The following is a 20,773-nucleotide window of genomic DNA, read 5'->3' as shown; positions in this document are numbered from 1 at the left end:
ACAGGTCTCGTGAGCAAATACTGCGTGGCTCTGAGGAACGTTTACTAGATGGAACGTCCACGCGCAACACCTGTGGATAGGAAAATAAAAGTGAAGGAAATGAATAGAAGAAAACAAGAAGGAAAAAAAACCTACCTTGAGGCTGAAGGGTTGTCAGAAAGAGTGAAAGCCGCACATGGGACGGTTCTCCTCATTCAGTGCATCGAGAAACAAGCCCTGCTCCTCAAAAACAAGCCTTCTCCTCAAAACTCCCAATGAAGAAAGACGCAAAGGGTCTCTAAATAAACGCTTGGGAGGATAGACAATGTCTTTCTTCGCTTGCAAACCGTGTTTGTTTATCTCTGCATCTGGAAACTAACTTTAGAATTGGTGCCAGTCAACCAGCAGGATGGAATTAGTCACTTTTCCTACATGTAAAATGTGACCTCCGCGTTTAGGCTAAAACATGTATAAACTTCTTTATCGCGCCGCTCAGAAGTAAGAAGCCCGTCTGCTCGAGCCCAATCCAACAGCCTTTTCTCGTCCCGTGAAATGAGGAAATAATCACAAGAGGGATTGAGATATGTTCCGCTTTGGTTACGGAACGCAAACGCAACAGATCCAAGTTTTGTTTGGTTTTCAGTCTTGTTTTCTACGTGTTAACTGCTCTATTTCTTTAATCCCCGTTTAACCGCCGGGAAAAGTGCGGATAAACGCAACCTTTCACCGCGCAACGAAAAAGACCGTTTAAATCACTGGTTGCCGTGGCTGGAAATCGAAAGAGGGAGGATAGAGAGTCCGTCTGAGGGTTGAGAGAGCTGCGGCGAAGAGGGAGGGACTTGTGTGGGATCAGTCATTTAAGGTGGATCATAAGGAAAATTGAAGCAAATGAATGGTCAGATCCTGGAATTCCCAGCACCTAGAGTTGCTTAGACAGGGTACATTGTATAGCGAGATATGTAACTATGGACGCAGTGGTGCGACACTGTGTGGAGCAGGGATGTTTTTACACGATTTAAATATTTACATATGGTTGGAAAAGAACCAGATTTTAGTCATAAAGCCAGTGGTGTAGCTAAATAGAGCTGTTTAACTAGTAGTCCTGAAAACAAAAGAGATTTAGCATTTCTAGTCAGGACTTTTTTAGCCTATTTATTTTATACTATCTTGATTTTTACAGCAGCTTTGAGTTTATTAATAAAATAGTTTTGTGCTTGACCCTACTTAATAACACTTTGTTCTAGAACATCAATTAGCAGCATACTTCAAATTTAAAGCTGTAATTATTGAATTTAAAAATAATAAAATAAAAAAATAAATAAGTTACTAACAAGTTTCTACAGAAGGACTACAACTACCACAAGTATGTGTGTTCACCAGTTTGAGAAGTCAGAGGACAGTTGTAGTCCTTATATGGCAACATTGCGGTTTCAAAATTCACATCACTCCTGTTCAGTAGACAATGGAAATGCATCTTAAGTTGGTTTGCCAATGTCTATTAAATATAAATGCAAAAGATGAAAGACAAAAAGAACATTTTGGATTTTAGTATGTTTATTTCAACACAGTTTTAGCTATTGGAAAGACCTATATTTGGCAGATGCTCAAAATACATATTTCAAAATGAGAAGTAGGCTATTTTAAACTTTATAACATTTCACACCTCTTTTTTGTGACTAATGTAAGGGCGCGATAGCTAAGAATTGTAACATGATGCAGTAGTCAGTTTGGCCTACATAGTGGTGAACAAACACCATTTTTATTCTTTGCAGACATGCGATCTCATCAATGTTTTGAAATCACTGGCATCTTCACTGAACCAGTAGCCCACAAGTGGCCCATTACTGTTTGAGAGCCATAGTTACCTATATATTTCTGCCATTATTGCATACTCTTAAAAGGGTGACTGCACATTCATACTGTAGATGTTTTTATTCCTTGGACAGTTATGTGACTGTGGCACCTATAATGAGGCTGAGGCCTTATTAGTTTCACAATTATTGCCACTGTTTGGTTTACATAGAAAAGCTGTAATCCTGTTTAAAAAGAAAAACCTCTGCCTTACTGAGATGAAAGAGCTAAGAATTTGATATCAGTGCTTAAGAGAAGATATGAATTGAAGCAGTTAGACCAGAATGTCACACAGATTTAATATGAAATTCAGATCTATGTCACATGTAGCGTAGGGCACATAGTGTAGAGCACAATGCAACCAAAATAGATTAAAAAGAGTAAATCTTCACACTGATATCATTATTCCAAAATTATATTCATTAGATGCCCACGGTTGATGATATTGCAACATCAGTCATGCAACACTGTGCAAAGTCATCATTTATTCAGATGCCAAGAAGAACTTAAACTATGTGTCGTAATCCTCTTCTCCTTGCATCTTGAGGCACCGCTTAAAAGTTAACAGGTTGAATAGAGAGTCGCAAAACTAATATCAGTGTTCCTTCAATGGCATATTGTAAATCATCATGTGGCTCTATTTGATTTTCTGTTGTTTGTTTGTCTACACTTCACGTCCAAATGGCTATTTTAAATACCATTATTTACACAGACAGGGTGTCAACAGATCTGAAGGACTACATTAAGAAAGTGTAGACTTGCAAAACAAATCTTCCCCCTGGAGAGCAGAAACTTGACATGTATGGTGTGAAGCGTAGCAAGACACTCCAAAGGACAGTGTGTGCCTTATTTTTGCTCCAATAACTCATGTATCTGACTTCAGAATGGCATATTTACATTTGATACAAGTGGTGTTGTGGCAGCAGTAGATGGTAGAAGGTTGGAGAATGCAGCCGGCAGCCAAGAATAAACCGTTGATTGTCCTCCTACCAAACACAAATGGGATAGATGATGATGTATGAATGCCACAGTACAGCCACATTGTCAAAGATGTTCTTTAAAGTGACGAGTGCAATGCTTTCTTATGATGTATGGACCGTCACTGCTAATTGGCTAAAATATGATTCATCCAAACCTTATGGTTCATCTCAGCTGTGCCACAAAATAGTCTTGTCTCTTTTAGGTCTTATGATCCAGCTCTTCAAGGTCAATTAAATAAACAATTAAGAAAAACAGTCTTCGCTCTGTTATAGTAATGATATTCATCTCTAATGGAGTCTTTTAAACAGAGCTCTCAAATAAACAGCCTGCTTTTGCTTGCGCTATTAAAGCACCCAAATGACTCTAAGATGCACCAAAGGACAAACGTGTTGATGAGAGCATGTTCAAAAACATCTTTGTAGATTTCTAAGTAACCTAAATATGGTTTTTGTTATGAGCTGCGGAAGCTGCGGGAATCCCAGAATGGCAAAAAAGTCCAAGGGCAGAGTAAGCAGGCAGCACATCCAGAGACAAGGGGAAATGTTTAGAAAAGTGAGAAGAAATAGTCTGGGTTGCTTTTCAAATTTTAATGTTGCAGAGCGAAGGCAAATGGTAAATGAGATGTCTCCTTGCAGACTGAGAGATAATGCCTGAAGCCTTAACGGCTTCTCTCAATTTTAATTTTCCTTTGTGTTTTAAAATATTGCCTTTTACATCCTCATTTGCCAAATATTAGAGAGAAAATGGGCTGTAACAGTGCAGGGTCATAAGTACTGAACAGCAGAACATAAAATCCAGAGCAGTTGAAATGAACACTGTATTTTCTACCATTATGTTCTCTTGGTGTGTTTTTATCGCTGTGGGTTTATTGCAATATTCAACTGACTGCCTAAAATTAAAATAATATTTAAATGATGTGACTGGGCTATTTTTATTTTTTACTGAAATTCTTCATACACGTATACTGGTATTTCCATAGGAAATGTCACAAGCAAAGCCTAATGTAAAACATGTGCCAATTTATTGAATTAAGTTATTAGTAATGTACGTTTTGTATTTATGTTTGATTTCAGTGTATTCACTTATCTGGTGTAACCATTAAATAAAATTTCAAAATATTTTCTGTACATCTTACAGTATACACACATTTTAATCTTTATTACTAAGCGAACATGTTTTAAAATATATTTTTCACTACATGACATTTTACATCCAGAACTAACATTTCCTTCAAGGTCAGACTCACTGACCTTGACACACAGTCATGAGGGTCTGCAGGGTCAGCACTTTTATTTGACGTACAATCGTTTTTTCAAAGATTAGTAAGCTGTTAAGTAATTTTTTAAAAATATATATTTGTACTTTTAAAGAATAACAATAATAATACATGACTATGCAAAATCCAAGAGTTTAATTGTTTTAATAAGAGTATTCCTTATTAATAAGGTTATTTAAACAGTTATTCCTTTATTCATTTTACTTTCCCCCAAAAAAGTCACAATTATTTTTAATTCATTAAAATGAAAGCATGTGCATTATACATAAGGTGTATTCAAGTCACTCTAAATATGAACTGTATTTTTAATGTTTGTTTAAATAAATTGATAGATATGATGAAAAAAAAAATTGAGCATCATGTCATTAACCCACATTACATATTTTGTCAGTGCATGCACAGTGTCAGATATAAGGGTGATTGCAGAAAGCAGACACACTGTTTATCTGTCAGTGCCAAAGCACTGTAGTTTGTTTTATTATTTATGATTTTTTCTAGAGAGAGTCTTCAGAAAACTGGGCTCTTAGGGTTTTGCCTCCACTATGCAGACACAGGCTGTGGCATGATTTGTCTCACTTTAGCTGACACCCTACTGAAGAAAGCTGCCAAGAAAAACTAAAATGCTTAGCCTTGAAAATGTTTTCTGAAACTCTTTCCTTAGATTTAAAGATATCTTTCTCAATCTGTCTACTGGACAGTTCATGGCATTTAGCTGCTCTTTGCTAATGTATCTGTGATGGTTTTAGATCAGCTGGTTGACGAAGCAGACCTGCCATCCTTTAGAACTAATGTTTCCATCAAATCATTCCCAACAGCACTTTGCACATACTGAATGACTTTACATAATGTAAACATGTAGTCACACAAATAGAATGCATATTATCTCTGCACATTTTCATAGAAAAATGGGCACATTTGCAGTCTCTCTATTGCAGGTGTATCTTTATTTTCATAGTGCTTCTGTTTTTGAGGGATTTATTTTCTAGATTTATTTCACAAACCTTGAAATCTTCAAAGTACCATACACTGCCATATTCATTCCAGTTCTTCTTGGCAACTTTTTATTTGCCTAACAAATTCATGCCCCTAACACTAAAGCACCACAGCGTGAAGCACATAGATACACATACTAGTTTTGGCCCAGATTAACACCCCACAGAGTGTCATCCGTGTGGTGTGAAAGCTTCAAGGTTAAAAATTCCCTCCATTAACACCCTTTCTCATATCCAGTTTTCATATGAAAGTGTAGTGTAGTGTAGTAGGCTATTCACAGTCTACAGAAATCATTTTACAGTTTTATTGGATACCATGGGACTAATGTGAAATGTTTTATTAAACAAACACGCAGGGATAGCTGTTGTTAAGCATATAAAGAATCTGGGTTGCTAACATGAGTTCTGCAGATTTCAGTACTGGTTTACTGGTGATTCTACCAGATAAGGGCACTCAGGTGGGTCAGTAAGATATGTTCTCATCAGTCATACTCTGTAGAACTTTAGCTTTTATACTTAAATTAATTGACTTTCAGGCAAGTTGCGGACTACCATGAGCAGAAAACTAAAAAGCTGGAAAGGTAAAAGTAATTGGTCACAGTCAGGACAGTGTGTCGGAGACTCATTTCCTCATTTAAAGCTTCCACTAATCAGTTCCAATGGGCATGAGGTGCACCTCATCACTTCACACCAATTTTTGGATTATGCTTTGTATTTTACTATTATATTTGGTTGCACTTTAGAATAAAGCTCAATTTATTAATATTTCTGCTAACATTAAATAATGACCAATACTTCTACCGCATTTACTAATCTTGGTTAATAATGTTATATGTAGAAATTAAATTTTAAAGTTGTATAAATGATCATTAGTTAATTTATTATGAGCAAACATGAATTAACATCCACCAATATGTCTGTTACTTTTAATTATTCAAAACTGACATTCACTTAGACCTTACCATAATAAATGCAATAAAAATTTCTGTTCATTAAAGCTAAAGCACTAACTGATGTTTCTGTTCATTAAAGCTAAAGCACTAACTGATGTTAATAAATTAAATTGTAGATGTACAGGGCCGTCGCTGGTGGGGTGAAAGATGGGGAAGATTATAGGTGTCCATGGCTGGGGGAGGGATGGGGGGTTCAACCAACTGGCCGAGGCCAGGCTTCTTGCTCTTGAACCAATGGATACATACAAATTTATGTCACATAAATAGTATGTGTCTTTGCGACTATCTTTGAAAAAAATTGTCAGTTATGTATTAAGTTAAATTAAACAGTTGAGAAAGATATCTATCGAATGTGTATCGTTATATTGGATGCATTGTCTCTTAAAGTAACCTCGCCCAGTTTAGCCTACTAACTGCTGTAGGTTTCCTTTATGTTAATCCAAGAAATGGAATGGGAGAAAATCACTCACAGCCCTTTACTGAATTACTCTGTAGTTTTATCAAGAATTAATCAATATTAATTTATAGAGTGGAGAGTATGCAATGCTATTTTACATTTGATTATTCAGTTTCTGTACCTGGACACCGACAAACTTGAAAAAAATCTTAAACATTGTTTAATTTGTATCTTTGTTCTATTTATTTATTTGTGCTATTTACACAATTTCAATCAGGGTTCAAGGGCACAAGCTGCCCCAGGGCCCCGCAAACCCCAGCTACAGCCCTGTTCATGCATATATTTTTGTCAGATTACATTTTGATTTTGATCTAGATTTTGACAGATGCATCAGATTTCATTAACACCCATTATATCTTTCCTTATCAATCAAGTAAATGTTAAAGACATTTTGAGCCAGTGGTTGTGATCATATAGTCTATAATTGTCAGTGTACAAGTGGGTGTAAGTGTGTGCACCCAGGAACGCGTGCAGCAAGTAGTCTCCATGGCTACTTTGACAGGCAATCTATATTTCTCTCCTGCAACATGCTATGCACGCTTTAACCTATTAATGATTGTGTGTCAGGATGTTTGCTGAGGTTTATCTCAAGAAATGAAATCTAGTAAAGTGACGAAAACTGATTGATATAAAATGTAAAGCATGCATAATAATAAAAGGTGTGGAGACAAAAAACATTCAACAATTATAATAGTAATATAATTAAATGTTATTATTTGTTAAATCAAAATAGTTCACACAAAAATGAACATTTGCTGAAAATGTACTTGATTTTAGGCCAATTAAGATGTAGAGGAGTTTGTTTCTTCACTGAAGCAGATTTGGAAAAGTGTAGCTTTACATCACTGCTTACCAATGGATCTTCTGCATTGAATGGGTGCCATCAGAATGTTTTTCGCAGCTGTTTGGAGTCTCATTTTTACGGCACCCATTCATTGCAGAGGATCCATTGGTGAGCGAGTGATGTAATGCTAAATTTCTCCAAATTTGTTCCAATAAAGAAACAAACTGCTCTACATCTTGAATGGTCTGAGGGTGAATAAATTTTCAGCAAATTAACATTCTTGGGTTGACCATTCTTTACCCCAAACCCCCATTCTATACCCCAAACCCCAAATCACTTGTTCCAAACCCTAAAAGCTTCGTTCATCTTCGGAACACAATTTATGATATTTTGGATGAAAATCGTGAGGCCTGTGACTGTCCCATAGACTGCCAAGTACACTGCGTTCCAAATTATTATGCAAGTGACATATCAATAGGATTTCGGTACAATAAAGAGTCAGATTTTTGTTTGTGTTGTTTTTTTACATCTTTTTAGATAACTGGTATCAGTCTCAGACAGGTTTGGTCAATAGTTTGCCAGGTCTTCTTAGGTAAATGGAAACCCTACGTAAAGAGGTTGTTCCACATTATTAAGCAAGTCACTGTTCTCATGAAATATGGTGAAGAAGAAAAATCTTTCTGAATATGAAAAGTATGAAACAATGCAATGTCTTGCGAAAGGCATCAAAACAAACAATATTTCGCGAAAAGCAAATAGAAATTATTGAACTGTCAAAAGAATTGTGAGTGACTTAGAACACAGAAGATCTTGGTCAGATAAAGATTTATTAAGGAAAGTTTCTGTCAAACAAATTAACTGTATTGTAATGCCAGCAGTAAAAAAAGCTACTGCAGAGTAGCAGACAGGTGTGTAAAGCTGCATTTCAGTCACTGCTAACCAAACCTCACAAATAGAAACCTGCACAGTGGCTGTAGAATACTCCATCTGCCATCAGACATGCAATCTGGGTTATATGAAGTGACGGGAACACTTTTTGTAGGTGAAGAAAACAAAAATAACAACTTTATTCAACAATTCCTTTGTCACCAGTCTCCTCTGTGTCTCTCCATATCACGGTATGCTGCGTATGCTCTTTTGTATCATCCACACCACAAGGATGTGCTGTTTTCTTTCAAATCAAAGCTAAATACACCTAGAATCAGCGCATCATTGTGGCGCGGATAATATAGAAGAGCATACGCAGCATACGGCGATGGAAGTCGTTTTTTTCTGGGGGGGGGGGGTGGTTTCACTTAACAAAAAGTGTTCCCGTTGCTTCATATAACTCAGATTGCACGTCTGATGGCAGATGGAGTATTCTGATGATGTCTTTCATACCTTTTATGGACCTTGACACTGTTTTACTTGGCAGTCTATGGGACAGTCACAGGCCTCCCGGTTTTCATCCAAAATATCTTAAATTGTGTTCGGAAGACAATCAGTGATTAATGACAAAATTTTGATTTTGGAGTGGAGTATCCCTTTAATGTGCAAAATTCACAATGAACCTCTTACAGTTGGTGAGTTAGAATTTAAATTTAGTTGGAATTTGTATTGACCACAACAAACAGAAAGTTGGAACCTTCAGACTTACGGCATGTTAAAGTCCAAATTATATGATATATTCTAGACAAAAAATATATATATACAGTTAAATGTACCCAATTCTACATTCTTGTTTGCTACTCTGATTCAAAGTGAATTAGAATTCAGGAATTTATTTATTTTATCAGAAATTTATAAGGCACTCTCAGTACAGTTTTAAATGATTCACAACTATGAATATCGTATAATTTTGCTGAATAACATATTTGTCATTTGTGATTAAAAGCAATATTCAGAATATCTATACTAGTAGCTCATAATGCATCTAGTCTTTAACCATAAAAGGTTTTTGTTTTTTTTGTTTGTTTGTTTTTTAGAAATCTTTCCCAATTTGCAGTGTTGACTCAACTTCGAAGTATGACATCCTCAGAGGAATATTTTTTTCTGACCTGCAGTCAGAATGGTTGCTCTAACCTTTGGCTGCTGGCAATACAATTATATGTAGTGCCAGGCTGATTTTGAGGCTCAGAAATTCATGAGCTCTGCGGTGCAGCTGTGACAAAGCTTTTTCCAAACAGACTGCGTAAGGACACTTGGATATAAGCTTTTGCACAAAACATCACCTTTAACCATGGTTATATCCCACAGAGTCCCTGAGTCTTTCCTTGTGAGGATGCTGAACACTAATTTGAAATGCATGCTCATTCCTCAGTTCATTGACTATTGAGTGAATTGCAATCTACCGTGAGAAGAACACCAACAGTGTGGCTGAAAATGAGCGAGTGATTACAGTCGGGACAGTGTTTCAGAGACTAATTTCTCCTAATTTGTACGCTCCTCTCTTATCAGTTCCAATGGGCATCAAATGCACCTCACACACTTCCAGCAGGACTCCGCTATTATGCCCCTGCGTTCGTCCACCCATCCATGTCATGAGCATAAGCATGAGCTCATAGGTTCATGTACAAAACTGTACTGTTGTCATACACTTGAAATTGCTAGTAAACTTCACAAACAGTTAGAAAGAAATGGCAAGAAACATTGTAGATTAACTCAAAGAACAACTCCAGTGATCTTAGTTTTAATTTACTAATTTGAAAAAAAAAATTTTTTTTACAGTGATAGTTCATAGTTGATTTGACATAAATTAATTTTGGCCATTAACATACATTTATATCCAACTGAGTACATTGTGAATAAACATTTTGGCATTAGAAATCCTTCATATATGAAATACCTTGCATTTTTAAAGCCATAATACGAAATTATGGGGCATTTTGATAATGACTGTCATTTTCAGAGGAATGTGTTTTGGAACGGCGAGAACAAAAGCATTTGGATACATTAGCGTTACTATAGCTACAGAAGAGTGCAGGACTATTTCTGTCATCATGTTCCAGTCAGGAAAAGGCACAGACATTTTATGTGATTCATGACAAGCATATCTCTCGTTTTATGAGCTTGCTGAAAACAAAAGTGACCGTTAATGCTGGTAAATCAGTAAAGCGGCAACCTTCTCCATTTCTGACCCAACAGCTCTTCCTTATGGTTGATCTTATAGTCATATTCTGCCTTTAAGTTGAAGTGGTTGAGACTATGAAATGTGAGAAGACTCAAGAGAATCCATCTATATATATTTCCACTCTTAGATGGGACCCAAGTGAATCCATCTATTTCTTTGTCATGATGATTCTCTGTTGCCGTACTGAAGCTCTTCTCATTCAAGTCTGTTAAACGACTGAATAACAATCATTTCTTTTGTCAATTCTGAATCAAATCCTCTGGTTTATACAGCTGAAGTAAAATGTGTTTGCAATACGGCATATTTAGTTTGAATTATGATATGCTTTTTGAAACCAGTAATCCTAAAAGGAAAGTGTGAAATTGTGTTTCTGCTGCTGCAGAGCCTCTCTTGAGTAACGTCACCAACGTGGGCTGTGTTAGACCTTTTTCCCTCTCTCCCACGCTTGGTACCACTGCCTCATCATTAGCATTCAAGCCACAAACACTCACACACACATACAATCCTGTACCCAGGCTTTCACTTCAAACACCGGCATAGTTTCAGTCCGCATGCATCCGGCAGCATCAGAGCCCAGGATGCTGCAGTTAGGAAACCATACCACATTCAAAACATGTAAAATGCATGTTTGCAAATGAGGAACTTATACATAAATATAAACACGTTCAATTAGCAAAATCCACGTGAAACAGATAAACATGCTCGTTTGAGCATGTGTGTAAGAAACCCACAACAGCCTGTGGCTTCGACTGTAAAATTTGAGTATACAAACACATAGGTTCCAATCATTTTCATGAATCGTGCTTTTCTCTCACAAATGCAATGTACCTCCCGAACCATTTACATGCTTGAGTTTGCCAGTGGCCTATTTCACATGGAGCTGCTCGGAGAGAATTCTATTGCAGAATTACTTTTAAACATAATAAGTTCACAGCGCAGAGGGAGTAAGCCAAAAAAACACTCACTTAATATCAGCCAGAGGGACACAAGAACACAAGCTCCTTTATATGCTAATAAGACTCTGCCGCTGTGCAGTGCTTACATTCTGCCATTCCATCATGCACTTACTATATTTTCACATATTTACTTGGTTCATAACCTCAGCAGCACTCTATATTCAAAACGTGCTGTCTTGGCAACCCTGTTACCAAAATTTGGGATACAGAATTGTGGCTCTTTTAAATGAAACTGTTGTTCAATAGTTGCTACAGTAGTTACCAAATGTTAGTTATTTATAACTTGAATTTAGTAAAATATTTATTTAGTGATTTTTCTTACAGTATCAGTGTTGAAGCTTGAGTTTGTAAATGTGTTTACTAAAATAGATCCTATAAAAGTTGCAAAATTTAAAATAAACATTTTGGGGTGTTACAACAGAAAATGTGGAAAATATATTCATTTCCTAATAATAATAATAATGTCAAAATCCTGACGTTGTATGGTTTTAATTTTTAGTCGAAAAGGTCAAGACCTTGGTGGGGCAGACTAAAATAAGCAGGTATATAGACATCTGATTTCCATGCTAGGCTAATTTAATAATAGTTTATCAAAGGTATCTAATAGTTGTCACTAAAAACGTCTCAGGTTACGAATGTAACCATGGTTCCCTGAGTAGGGAACGAGACACTGCGTCCTCTAGGGGTCGCTATGGGGAACACCTCGTTGTGACCCGTGTCTGAAGCATACAAATGAAAAAACACCAACGAGTTGGCTGGCGACAGCCTCTGACGTCACTACCGGTGCGACTATAAAACAGGCACCGGGAAAACACGTCATTCACTTCTTCGTCTGAAGCTTGCGTCCGAAGCATGGCAGGGAGCTAGAGGACGCAGTGTCTCGTTCCCTACTCAGGGAACCATGGTTACATTCGTAACCTGAGACGAACTGCGTCCTCTAGGGGTCGCTATGGGGAACAGTATACCCACGCCGCCATGCTGAGGGGAGTGCAGGCCAGAATCATGGCGAACACTAAGTACCAACTCTACCATTTCAATGGGAGTTGCCCCCGGGACGTTTAGACGGCTGTCTGTGACAATACCCCTTACGGCCAAAGGCCTAAGCTACATACCCAACTTAATTGTTAGGGCCTCGGCCCGGTGGTAGAGCTAAAGGCTTGGAATCATGAAAGATTCCTTTAAAGGGATACGGCTAGGAACCTAGCATTTTATACTAAGTCTTGCCTGTCACACAGAGGCTACAGCTTGCTTCCGCAAAAGCTTGCTGAAGGAGCTGTCTCAACAGATCTCCAGTAGCAACACCCTGTTTAGATAGGTATCCGAGAATACATGGGTGGAGTGGCGCCCAAGATGAACGGGGCTTTTACCAGCTCAAGAAAGGGCACGAAGCAACCCGCGCGAAGCCCTCACCATATAGGATTTTAGAAAGAACGCAGAGTACTAGCGTGCGAACTTACCACAGTGTGGATTTCAGAAAGTGTGCAAAGACTTCACGTGCACACTTACCATATCATGGATTTTCAAATACTGTTCTAAGGAAGGGCTCTTGTGGCACTCTGATAGAGCAGCTCATAGATGAAATGGTTTTGCATTTCAAATACACCTGGAGCGCAATGGGGAAAAACAGCGAACTCAATCTCATATGAGAAGAGAACTCCGAATTCAGAGTAGCGCGCTCATAGGCGTCCCTTTTTGTAAACTGCTAAACTACCACGAGAATCGCCCAAATAGCCCCTCATATTGAGGGGAGCGATGCTTGAAGTGTATAAACAAATACATACTGGCTGAATGGAGCCCAAGGAACCAAGGTCTAATCATCTCAAGAAAGGGAATGAGGCGGAGCGCGTAACCCTTACCGTACAGGATTTTTAGAAAGTGCACATAGTCTTGCATGCACACTTACCACTTACGTGGATTTAGAAAGTGTGCAAAGTGTTCACGTGCACACTGACCACCATGTGGTCTCCAGAAAGTACACAGAGCTTAGCGTGTGTACTTATAGGTTCCTAAGCATCGCAGAGGCGCTGAACCGTACGGGAGAGGCAAGCTCGTTAATCTTGTACACCTCTGGCGAGGGGAGCATCACCTGAGGCAGTGTATACAGGAAGTCTTCTGTAACTATCACCTCCACTTCCCGCTGGATGCGACAACACCACTAAGCAGCCAGGAGGCCCCTCAGGGTGACCTGGCTGGACATCCATGAAATTCCCTGCAGTGCTGTCTGATGATCAGCGAGGCTCCCGCAGAAACCTGTGACCTCGGTCGCCTAAACCAGAGCACAAGGCCGGACGGCCGGTGCTGACGAGTGTTTAGGACACGCCGTAACTGCTTAGCACTGTAAAGGAAACTCACAGAGTTTATTAGTAGACACATAACCACCAGCAATTTTTCATAAACATATACAGAAGGGTACATACTCACCCACCCTGCTGTACTGGAGCCCTGCTCAAGGGGCGCCTCCTTTAGTCCGGACCATCAGTAAGGTGGTTACTATGAACATAGAACCAGCCAAAACATCATAGGTCCAGCATAGGAGACTGTTATGTTCGAGAATTTTCCACCTAACCTCGATCAGGTGGAGAGAGCTGGTGGTTACAGGGGAATTAGGCAGGGGAGGATAAAAACAGAAATGACCACCCAAAGGGAATAAGTAGCTACCTAGGTATCGCTCTGATTCGGACGAGTACGCTGCCTCGTCTGAATCACATCCCTCAGGTCCTGCTTATGTCCTTGTGACCCACGATTCCTCTCACCCCTACCCGCAGGCGGGGGAGGAGCGCGAGCCGCGACACTAGCCTTCTGCGCCTGTCTTTGATCCTCAGACCGAGACAGGCCAGGACCCCTATGTTGTTCGGGCTCGGACCTGGACCTTCGTGGAATGAAGGATTTAAAGGCAGCCGAGCGCGTCCTTGCCTCCCTGAACTTCTCGACCACCGTCTCGATGGAGGTACCGAAAAGTTCAGAAGGCGAGACCCGGAGCATCGAGAAGAAAGCCCCTTTCCTTCCTCCCGATGTCTGCCAGGTTCACCCACAGATGTCTCTCCGTTACCACCATGGCTGCCATAGACGACCCATGGCGGAGGCGGCCTGCTTGGTAGCACGGAGAGAGAGGTCTGTGGTGCGGCGCAGCTCGGCTACCTGGTCAGCTGAAAGGCCCTCGCCTTTATCCAGGTCCTTCAGCAGATCAGCCTGATAAGCCTGAAGCACTGCCATTGTGTGCAACGAAGCCACAGCCTGACCTGCTGCTGCGTATGCTCTGCCATTTAAGCGGGATGTATCCTGTAGGGGCTTAGATGGCAAAGAGGGAGGTTTAAGAGAGGATGTTTCCCCCACAGAGAGATAGCTAGCCAGCGTCTCTTCTACAGGGGGCATCTTCTCATAGCCGCTTTCGCGCATCCCCTCGATGTTGGCATAACTCGTATGCTGAAACCGATGGATGCGAGAAGAAAACGGCCTCTTCCATTCTTTTTCAATTTCTGTGTGTAAATCAGGCAAAAATGGAAGGCTCACCTGGGCTGGAGGGCTATGGTCAGACAAATAACGCTCGTCGAGGCGACCACGCGGCGTCACTTTGCTGGCACGCTTCCATGGCAAGTCCAACTTTGCCGTGGCGCGCTCCATAACCTCTAACAGCTCCGCATACGCAGGGCAGGAAGATTGAGAAGGCTCAGCCTCAGCTTCTTCACCCCTCAGACATCTCCTGATCTTCCTGGGCAGAACCCAGCAGAGCACTAACTTCAGTATCAGAAAGTGTTAATGACAACACATCTTCTTCCTGAAGTTCACTCTCGTCTGCAGCCGAAGAGCGTGAAAGGGAAAGTCCCTCTCTAAACTCCTCAGCGAGATCCACCTGCGATCCCCACGAGCTCATTCTCCTCCGTGCCTCAGCAGCGGCGGGTCCTGAACCGCGGAAAGCAGATGGCTGTCCCTCTTTTCTCGAAAAGAGAGACAGACGAGAGCAGAGCTTTTTCATAGAAAAACGCTCGCAATGCACGCAAATCGCCCCCTCAAGGACGTCGCGTGCATACTCTTCGCCCAAACAAAAGACGCAAAGACTGTGTGTGTCATCAGGTGTCAAATAACGCCGACACAGATGTACACACTGCCTAAACGCCTTGCTAGTGGATGCCATGATAATTACAGAGAAAGATCGCTCTTACCGTGGTCGTTTCTCAGATGCACGCTTCAAACAAAACAGTCAGTGAAGACGAAGAAGAGAATGACGTGTTTTCCCGGTGCCTGTTTTATAGTCGCACCGGTAGTGACATCAGAGGCTGTCGCCGGCCAACTCGTTGGTGTTTTTTTCATTTGTATGCTTCAGACACGGGTCACGACTATATATACCAAACAAAGAAAACAATAAAACTAAGTTCGAAATTCAAATTAAAGGGAACATGATATTTTTTGCTTCAGTTTTTTTTTTTAGTCATGGGGTGCTGTATTTGTTTAAAGTACTGGTAAATATGTGTAGATCATGTCCGCATGCATCTTTAATGTTTATTCCCTGTCTCTAGCTGTGCACTGTCGATACTGTCTTAAAATGTTTTCACACCATTCACGCTTCACCTTCTGTCTGTTGCACCAGATCAATAATATATATCAAACTATTATGGTTCTGCTCAGGTCTGTGTAACAGAGGATATTGTGGGGGTTACCACAAGCACTCGAACTTGTTAACAGCTGTGATCCATGTGGCCCTGTATGCATGACTAACAAAATAATGGCATGCTCTGAATCGCATGCCAGGCCCAGATCCTCACAGGAAGCCCACTGTGTCACTGCCCTGTTTCGCTCCAGTTGCCATGGTGTACTTTATAGTCATAAATGTAAATGCGGCACAGTTATACAATCACAGTCTATTGCAGACATGATGACAGATGATTTTCTGGCTTGGCAAATCACCCTAGTCATATGAACTGGTCTAAGAGTGGAGAATGATGCCCTCGGGTGTGAGAAGGAAAAGGAGTGCCTGCTTTACAAATAGTGCTTCTATTGTGACTGTACATCATGAAAGATAGTTAGAGAGGAGAAGAGGTTACAGAAAGAGTTTTTTAGAAGACTCAATCTCTCTTGTGTTTACACCGAAAGAAAGAGGAGCGAGAGAAACACTCTTTGTGGATTAATGTGCTTAGTGGAAGTTCAGCTTCTGAAGGCTACTGATGAGGTGCAAGAGTGTATGGCATAATGCTGTTGAGGTCTGACAGAGAATCCCACAATTCCTGCTGATATGTGTCCACTCTTTCTCTCTCAATCCAATCATAGTAATTCACAGGCCTTCATAAGCCCACAAAATCCAGAGGTAACTGTATATACAATGACCTTTAGAAGCTATATTTCTCTTGTAGATTTCCCGAATAAACCTCGGATAATGGTTTGCTTTACTGTGTGGAAGAATTTTCTATTGAAACCGAAAGGTGGGATGACACATATTGAAGTTCTTGTTCTTTTTTTTATAGTCAAAAGCCTGGTAAAACCACAGTTTTCTGTTTGCTAGTGAGTTAAAGATTGTATCAGAGGGAAGAGATGTTTTAGTCAATTTTACTGGACAAAAATTGTAGGCCAATAACAAACTTGTGACATTGCATATCAATGAACCCTAACCCTATGAGTCATAAATATGTTTTGTGGAAGAGGAACACCAAGGGATCTGTTGATCATGTTTATTTTCAAGAGAAACTTTGTCCATGTTGCTTTATTATAGGATTTCTTAAACTAGGGTTTGTGAGTGAACTGCAGGGGGTTTGTAAGCTGAAGATGAAAAGCTACTAATTAATTAAATCATAAAAATGTAAACTAACTAAAAAGAATAGCCTACTTACTAAAAAGAAAGATTTATCACTCCATTTGTTTACTTGCATTTGACTATTAACAAACATTAAAAACCATGAATATGCAAGTGTTTTTAAATTATAGAATTTTTTTATTGAACTTATTTAATTTGAACTTTTTTTAGTGCATGCTTTCAGGCCAGTAAGCTAGAGAGAGGGAAGTTGCTATGGAAAGCCCTTATATAGACATGGTTTGTGCACATTTTATGCAAATTACTAACTGCAGGAATGCACTCACTCATTAGAACAAAGTTAAGAACAAATTTATGAGTTCACACACCTGTTGTGTAAAGTTTTGCGTGATAACTTTGTGTGATGACTTCACGCATTTTATAATGGCATTGGGAAGGTCACGCATGACGTAGACAGAAGTAGTACCGAACTCCGACTTCAAAATTGTCCAACATCATTGTTTACCCTATTTTATAAAGGGCGTTTAATTTGCACTGGGTCGGTACTTCCGCCTACATCACGTGTGACCTTTCCAACATGATTACATAATGTGTGAAGTTATGGACACGCATAGCAGAGCTAGTGCAAGATGAGCATTTGTGGCTAAAAAATATATATATATATTTTTTTTTTTGAAAATGGCAGATCGTTTCACTAGATAAGCCACTTATTCCTCAGATGGGATTGTGTAGAGCCCTTTGAAGTTGCATTGAAACTGCAACAGTTTGGACTTTCAACCTGTTGGATCCCATTGAAGTCCACTATATGGAGAAAAATCCTGGAATGTTTTCCTTAATTTCTTTTAGACTTAGGAAAAAAAGGCATGAACATCTTGGATGACATGGGGATGAGTAAATTATCAAAACATTTTTATTCTGGAAGTGAACTAATTTAAACTAACACATAAACGACTTGTAGACATAAACTCAACATCTCGCACAACCTGTTGAATGGCACATTTTAGTTCATAAGCAAGTAGAACAAGATGAATATGATACGTGTGAAACAGCCAACATATTCAAGTTGTATTGTGCTCACCGAAGTTCAGTTCAGTTCAAGTCTAGCCATGCCTTGCAGCAAGCAAGAAGGTGTGAGAAACCGTAATGCCACGACTCCGTGGCACATACAACCCAGGGACATCTCGGAGAACAGGCGAAGTGACAGTTATCCAGGCTATCAATTACTTTGACACATTGCATGCCTGTGGCGTTCATTATACACTCACTGGCCTGAAAGGGCTGCAGCCATTCATCACCACAGTGCGTGAGTCTCAAGGCTGATGTGCGAGCCGCAAATGAGATTTTCTAATTACTCCTGCAATTTCTTTGATCGAAAGGCAGTAAACCGAGGGCATTAATTGGAGATCGCGTTCCGATGGATGGCTTTGTTTATTTGACATTTGTGATCATATGAAGCTCATATAAAGCTTGTGCACCAGTAGAGCGCACCGTGTCTCAATAAGAAAAAAATGCAAGCTTGAAAAAAATGTAAATACTGTAAATGGACGCAAATAAAACTCCTTTGTATGCTATACACAACAGAAATGTCAGTAAATACTGCTCGCCCTGTTGTATTCTGGGTAATTGTAACCAGAGGGTATACTTCAAAAGAGAATAGGCGGTACACATCAGTACACATCTGTTTACCTCTCAAGCCTAAAATTAGATAAAAGTGACAGTGCAAACGGTTACTGGACGAAGGCAGGCATTAGCATGCAGCAATCTTGGATTTATTGAATTACAGCAGTGCTTTTGGCTCATGAATCCTCACATTAATAAACCCATTTGCAGGTGCACCTTTTGTAGAATCTGAACCCTCTGGTGACGCCTTGTTTGTTTGTTTGTTTTTCATTCTTTATTTCCTCTGCAAATGGCACCTAACTAGTTTATCTCACCAGCGAGTTAACTTGCCCCTCAGCTTTGTAGGATCATTTGCTTCCCCTGTCATTTTTTTTTAGTTCTATATCAGTATCTACTTCTGCTATACTACTATATCTACTTTTTAATATCGCTGCAATCTGCAGCTCAATATGAAGTCTGTATTTGTCACATTGTCCGCAGCGCCCCACTGTCGTCCTAAAGCTGTTTTGCTTCCAAATGTCCAACTGTTGAAGCTCAGTGCCAGAGAGAGAGAGAGAGAGAGAGAGAGAGAGAGAGAGAGAGAGAGAGAGAGAGAGAGAGAGAGAGAGAGAATGAGCCTGCCAGGAAACAGACTGAGTCAGCATGGGGAGGGGAGTCATCGTCCCTTGAGCCTGGAGCTGGTCCAGCACTTGCCGAGGTATGACGATAACAAGAGAGATGAGAGCTGCTGGGAATCCCTTCAGGTGATTGTATAACAAAGCTAGAGAGACACATATAACCATAAAATAGATGATCTTAGTCTGTTTATTTATTCAGATCATTTCTAGTTGTTTTGCATAGGGCTTAAAGTGTTGAAGGAGTCATATTGCATCAGACAGACATAAGAGCGGGAAATACATGGGTCTTCTAGGTCAGGGATATTCAAACTTTTCAAAATCGCAATGAAATGGAAACAGTAACAGATCTTTGCTTTCATATTAGGATGTATTGTACATCTGAGTGTAACCAATTATGGATTTATATGTAAAAACCTGATGGGAAATATTTTGAATTCAATGTATTTCCATACTGCTTTTCATGGGAAAATGATATAGAAGCTTTTCATTATCATCAGTAATTACAGTAGAAGCAGAAGAACACCCAGTAAACAGGAAAGGAAGGGTCAGAAAAAAATGTAAGATCGCTAAGATTAAAGATACAGGCGAATGCAAATATAAATGAATAATTCTGGAATGTTTTGTTATGGTTACTGGTTAAATTATTATTTTTTCCCTCTGAAATGTCCCCCTAGTGCCCAATTGTGGTCTGCAATCCCCAGTTTGTAAACAGCTGTTGAAGTGTTCTTTGCATGCAGAAACAGTCTGTACTTTAAATAGCAACTTTTATTTAGATGGACACAATGTGCGTCAGCTATGGGGGAATTAAGCCCAATGGAAAAATCAATGCAAAATATGTCAGCTGCCATCTAATACTGGCAAGTATTGATCATTTTATAGGTGAACAGAAGTTCAGTCTCACTCTTAAATGATAAAAACAAAAACAGATCTCTGGGAGTGTCTAAAGCTTAAAGTCAACATGAAATAGCATTTAATCAACCTGTAATCTAATGTAGGCATTACCAGTTGATTAAATGGGATGAAAAAGTAAGATGGATTCTTGACATTAGCTGAAAGTATTAAGGTTAAAAGTATTTGGCTAAAAGATTATGATTTCATGCTAGCTTTGAACATTTTGTTACCATTATTCTTCTGTATAACTTTACATCAGAGGTCTTTGAAATGGGATTTAAGACATACTTGTATAAGAAATCTATAATAATAACAATTAACAGACAAAAATGTGAAAAAAAAAACATTATTGACATTATTATACTTGTAAAGCTGAATTAACTAACCCACAAAAGCCATCAACCCCCCTGTCATGCTATATATATAATGAAAAACATTCAAAATAATAGCTTGACAGCTGTCTTCATCACTTTAGGGAGACAGGTTTTCAAAAAATCTTCTAAAACATTGAGAACACAGAGCTTGTGTATTATCTATAATACCTCAGAAAACCCTGTTCTTGATATT

At 39.4% G+C, this 20,773-nt stretch overlaps 1 protein-coding gene across 5 annotated transcripts in view; it reads right to left on the bottom strand.

Moving 5' to 3' along the window:
- The window catches only part of LOC109060853 (plasma membrane calcium-transporting ATPase 2-like), a 119,842-nt gene that overhangs the window by 81,107 nt on the left and 17,962 nt on the right, over nucleotides 1-20,773 (bottom strand). For 3 of the 5 annotated variants that reach the window (XM_042734221.1, XM_042734224.1, XM_042734222.1), the window contains exon 1: nucleotides 136-823. The exons of 1 other annotated variant lie outside the window; for it this stretch is intronic. The gene's annotated coding sequence lies outside the window, so the exon portion shown is untranslated. Of the gene's footprint in view, nucleotides 1-135; nucleotides 824-20,773 lie in introns of those variants that run through there. One more of the 5 variants, XM_042734219.1, reaches the window with a different exon arrangement.

This window comes from Cyprinus carpio, chromosome B11 (assembly GCF_018340385.1).
Source record: "Cyprinus carpio isolate SPL01 chromosome B11, ASM1834038v1, whole genome shotgun sequence".
NCBI lineage: Eukaryota > Metazoa > Chordata > Actinopteri > Cypriniformes > Cyprinidae > Cyprinus > Cyprinus carpio.
This window is presented reverse-complemented; position numbering and strand designations above follow the sequence as displayed.